The 4,920-nt window shown below is 48.7% G+C and overlaps 1 non-coding gene across 1 annotated transcript in view; it reads left to right on the top strand.

Annotated features, from left to right (window-relative positions):
* The first annotated feature begins 4,822 nt into the window (after positions 1-4,822).
* The window catches only part of LOC131291911 (5.8S ribosomal RNA), a 155-nt gene continuing 57 nt past the window's right edge, over positions 4,823-4,920 (top strand). Inside the window, exon 1 of the ribosomal RNA XR_009189648.1 lies at positions 4,823-4,920. This exon is cut by the window's right edge and continues 57 nt beyond it. This is a non-coding gene — a ribosomal RNA (5.8S ribosomal RNA).

Here is a 4,920-nt window from a genome sequence, read left to right as displayed (position 1 = left end):
CACAAGTTGCCATATGAAAGTTGACGAAACACTAACAAGTCCGAACCTGCGGGTTGAAACTTAGGCACACGTTGCCTTATACATGACTTCGAACAAATACACAAGTCCGAACCTGCGGGTTGAGACTTAGGCACAAGTTGCCTTATACATACATTGGCCAAATAAACAGAAGTCCGAACCTGCGGGTTGAGACTTAGGCACAAGTTGCCATATTATATTCGATCAAACACTAAGTAGTCCGAACCTGCGGGTTGAGACTCAAGACCGTAACAAGATGTCACTATACAAGTCCGAACCTAAGGGTTGAGACTTAATGCGATCTAGATACCAAGTTGACATCCAATACCTGTTGAGCAAAACCAAAGATTCCCTGTTCTCGAATGATTACACTATATAACAGGGAATCATGAAGAAATCAAGCAAGCGTGAAACAAAGTCATCACTTGGGCATGCTCGATAGCCAACCACATGACCTTAACCTAAGAGAGCATGCAAACCACATGATACCTATAAACGATTAACCCGCCCTAGTTCAATCGTTCACCAAGTGATGACTTCAGTATGGCTAAGAGAAAAACTTTTAAATGGGAAAAACTCTAAGTCCGAACCTCCGGGTTGAGACTTCCGCGTCGGAGGTGGGCGCACCTCCTATCCGAAAGATGATGAATCAGGGGTGTTCGGTCAGCAATGGTCGGATGCCCCGTCGTAGTCCAACTATGACAATCAAAGTCAAGACCTCCGGGTTGAGACTTTCCGCGAGTACAAGCATAAAGGAACACGGACCAAGCCGTACCGAGAGAATCGGTACTAGAGCCCTCGTGGTTCTACATTGAGAGAGCCCTCGTGGTTCTCATTAGGGGCTTTATGCAAGTCGTACTCAATACTGTGGTGTGAAGTATAAAGTATAGTCCTCGCCTGGTCCACGCTGCTTCGGCGGTCCTGGGTAAGATAGTTAATTCTAGCTTGCCCTATAGTGGAATGAGGACACTTAATGCTTCGTCTTTTAGCGGCGGCTAGACTCCTCCTCACGGGGAACGAGTTGACGCGCACAGCGGCGGCTTACGCACTATGGCAATCATGGATGCCTGAAGATTCCGTGAAGTTCTCCCCTGGTCCACGCTGCCTCGGCAGTCCTGGGTAAAATGGAATATTTCCAGCTTGCCCTATAGTGGAAGAGGACTATCCAACAATACAAAGTCAAGACCTCCGGGTTGAGACTTTCCGCGTCGGTGGTGTCGCGCACCGCCTATCCGAAAGATGGTGTAACAGGGGTGTTCGATCAGCAATGGTCGGATGCCCCGTCATAGTCCAACTATGACAACCAAAGTCAAGACCTCCGGGTTGAGACTTTCCGCGTCCGGAGGTACGCGTACCGCCTACCCGAAAGATGGTGTGCTTCTGGGGTATTCGATGAGTCGGATACCCCGTCGTAGTCCAACTATGACAATCAAAGTCAAGACCTCCGGGTTGAGACTTCCGCGTCCGGAGGTACGCGTACCGCCTACCCGAAAGATGGTGTGCTTCTGGGGTATTCGATGAGTCGGATACCCCGTCGTAGTCCAACTATGACAATCAAAGTCAAGACCTCCGGGTTGAGACTTCCGCGTCCGGAGGTACGCGTACCGCCTACCCGAAAGATGGTGAATCAGGGGTGTTCGATCAGCAATGGTCGGATGCCCCGTCGTAGTCCAACTATGACAATCAAAGTCAAGACCTCCGGGTTGAGACTTTCTAAGAGTACAAGCATAAAGGAACACGGACCAAGCCGTACCGAGAGAATCGGTACTAGAGCCCTTCTGGTTCTACATTGAGAGAGCCCTCGTGGTTCTCATTAGGGGCTTTATGCAAGAAGTACTCAATACTGTGGTGTGAAGTATAAAGTATAGAGTCCTCCACTGGTCCACGCTGCTCCGGCGGTCCTGGGTAAGATAGTTCATTCTAGCTTGCCCTATGTGGAAGAGGACTCAATACCCTACCTGTTGAGCTTGAAACAAAGTCATCACTTGGGCATGCTCATATTGCCATACACAATTACATTATATTCGAATGAGCATGCAAGCGACCCTATATAGACCGAACCAAAACGATAGATACCGCCGTAGTTCACCCCCACCAAGTGATGACTTCAGTATGGCTAGTGTGTGAAGTATAAAGTATAGTCCTCCCCTGGTCCACACTGCTTCGGCGGTCCTGGGTAAGATAGTTAGTTCTAGCTTGCCCTATGTGGAAGAGGACACCATACTTAATACTGTGGTGTAATGAACAAAGTATAGTCCTCCACTGGTCCACGCTGCTTCGGCGGTCCTGGGTAAGATAGTTAGTTCTAGCTTGCCCTATGTGGAAGAGGGCATACAAGACAAAGTATAGTTCTCCCCTGGTCCACGCTGCTTCGGCGGTCCTGGGTAAGATAGTTAATTCTAGCTTGCCCTATGTGGAAGAGAGCATACATGAACCAAGAACGAAGGTTAGATCGAGGAATGATTCGACAACTAACCGATGGTATGAAATGTGAAGAATTCAAGCAAGCACACAATCAAGTCATCACTTGGGCATGCTCGATAGCCAACCCTATGACATTAACCTAGTAGAGCATGCGAAAACCAATATATATGTAAACGATGCCCCTCCCTAGTTCAGCGCTTCAACCAAGTGATGACTTCAGAATGGCTAAATCAAATCGGTTCAAAACATACCATCGGTACCCTATTGAAACACACAAGTCGATATCAAACCTCATGATTGTGTAGTCCTCCACTGGTCCACACTGCTCCGGCGGTCCTGGGTAAGATAGTTCATTCTAGCTTGCCCTATGTGGAAGAGGGCACATTACTCAATACTGTGGTGTTATGAACAAAGTATAGTCCTCCACTGGTCCACGCTGCTTCGGCGGTCCTGGGTAAGATAGTTAGTTCTAGCTTGCCCTATGTGGAAGAGGGCATACAAGACAAAGTATAGTTCTCCCCTGGTCCACGCTGCTTCGGCGGTCCTGGGTAAGATAGTTAATTCTAGCTTGCCCTATGTGGAAGAGAGCATACATGAACCAAGAACGAAGGTTATGATCGAGGAATGATTCGACAACTAACCGATGGTATGAAATGTGAAGAATTCAAGCAAGCACACAATCAAGTCATCACTTGGGCATGCTCGATAGCCAACCCTATGACATTAACCTAGTAGAGCATGCGAAAACCAATATATATGTAAACGATGCCCCTCCCTAGTTCAGCGCTTCAACCAAGTGATGACTTCAGAATGGCTAAATCAAATCGGTTCAAAACATACCATCGGTACCCTATTGAAACACACAAGTCGATATCAAACCTCATGATTGTGTAGTCCTCCACTGGTCCACACTGCTCCGGCGGTCCTGGGTAAGATAGTTCATTCTAGCTTGCCCTATGTGGAAGAGGGCACATTACTCAATACTGTGGTGTTATGAACAAAGTATAGTCCTCCACTGGTCCACGCTGCTTCGGCGGTCCTGGGTAAGATAGTTAGTTCTAGCTTGCCCTATGTGGAAGAGGGCATACAAGACAAAGTATAGTTCTCCCCTGGTCCACGCTGCTTCGGCGGTCCTGGGTAAGATAGTTAATTCTAGCTTGCCCTATGTGGAAGAGAGCATACATGAACCAAGAACGAAGGTTATGATCGAGGAATGATTCGACAACTAACCGATGGTATGAAATGTGAAGAATTCAAGCAAGCACACAATCAAGTCATCACTTGGGCATGCTCGATAGCCAACCCTATGACATTAACCTAGTAGAGCATGCGAAAACCAATATATATGTAAACGATGCCCCTCCCTAGTTCAGCGCTTCAACCAAGTGATGACTTCAGAATGGCTAAATCAAATCGGTTCAAAACATACCATCGGTACCCTATTGAAACACACAAGTCGATATCAAACCTCATGATTGTGTAGTCCTCCACTGGTCCACGCCGCTTCGGCCGTCCTGGGTAAAATGGAACATTCCAGCTTGCCCTATGTGGAAGAGGGCACATTACTCAATACTGTGGTGTGAAGTATAAAGTTCAGTTCTCCCCTGGTCCACGCTGCTTCGGCGGTCCTGGGTAAGATAGTTCATTCTAGCTTGCCCTATGTGGAAGAGGACACTTCATACTTCGTCTCTAAGCGGCGGCTTGACTCCTCCCTACGGGGAACGGGTTTACGCGCACAGCGGCGGCTTACGCACTATGGCAGTCATGGATGCCTTACGTTTCTATGAAAAGTGTGTTCCTCCCCTGGTCCACGCTGCTTCGGCAGTCCTGGGTAAGATAGTTAGTTCTAGCTTGCCCTATGTGGAAGAGGACACGTAGACTTACTGTGGTGTGAAGTATAAAGTTCAGTTCTCCCCTGGTCCACGCCGCTTCGGCCGTCCTGGGTAAAATGGATTCATCCAGCTTGCCCTATGTGGAATGAGGACACTTTATGCTTCGTCTCTAAGCGGCGGCTTGCTCCTCCCTACGGGGAACGGGTATACGCGCACAGCGGCGGCTTACGTTATGGCAGTCATGGATGCCTTACGTTTCCATGAAAAGTGTGTTCCTCCCCTGGTCCACGCTGCTTCGGCAGTCCTGGGTAAGATAGTTAGTTCTAGCTTGCCCTATGTGGAAGAGGACACGTAGACTTACTGTGGTGTGAAGTATAAGGTTCAGTTCTCCCCTGGTCCACGCCGCTTCGGCCGTCCTGGGTAAAATGGATTCATCCAGCTTGCCCTATGTGGAATGAGGACACTTTATGCTTCGTCTCTAAGCGGCGGCTTGCTCCTCCCTACGGGGAACGGGTATACGCGCACAGCGGCGGCTTACGCAAGTTAGTCACCCTCGGCAGTGGATCACTCGGCTCATGGATCGATGAAGACCGCAGCTAACTGCGCGTCATAATGTGAACTGCAGGACACATGAACATTGATAAGT

Source organism: Anopheles ziemanni (assembly GCF_943734765.1).
Source record: "Anopheles ziemanni chromosome X unlocalized genomic scaffold, idAnoZiCoDA_A2_x.2 X_unloc_19, whole genome shotgun sequence".
Taxonomy (NCBI): Eukaryota; Metazoa; Arthropoda; class Insecta; order Diptera; family Culicidae; genus Anopheles; species Anopheles ziemanni.
The sequence above is the reverse complement of the archived record's forward strand: the minus strand, read 5'-3'. Positions and strand labels throughout refer to the sequence as shown.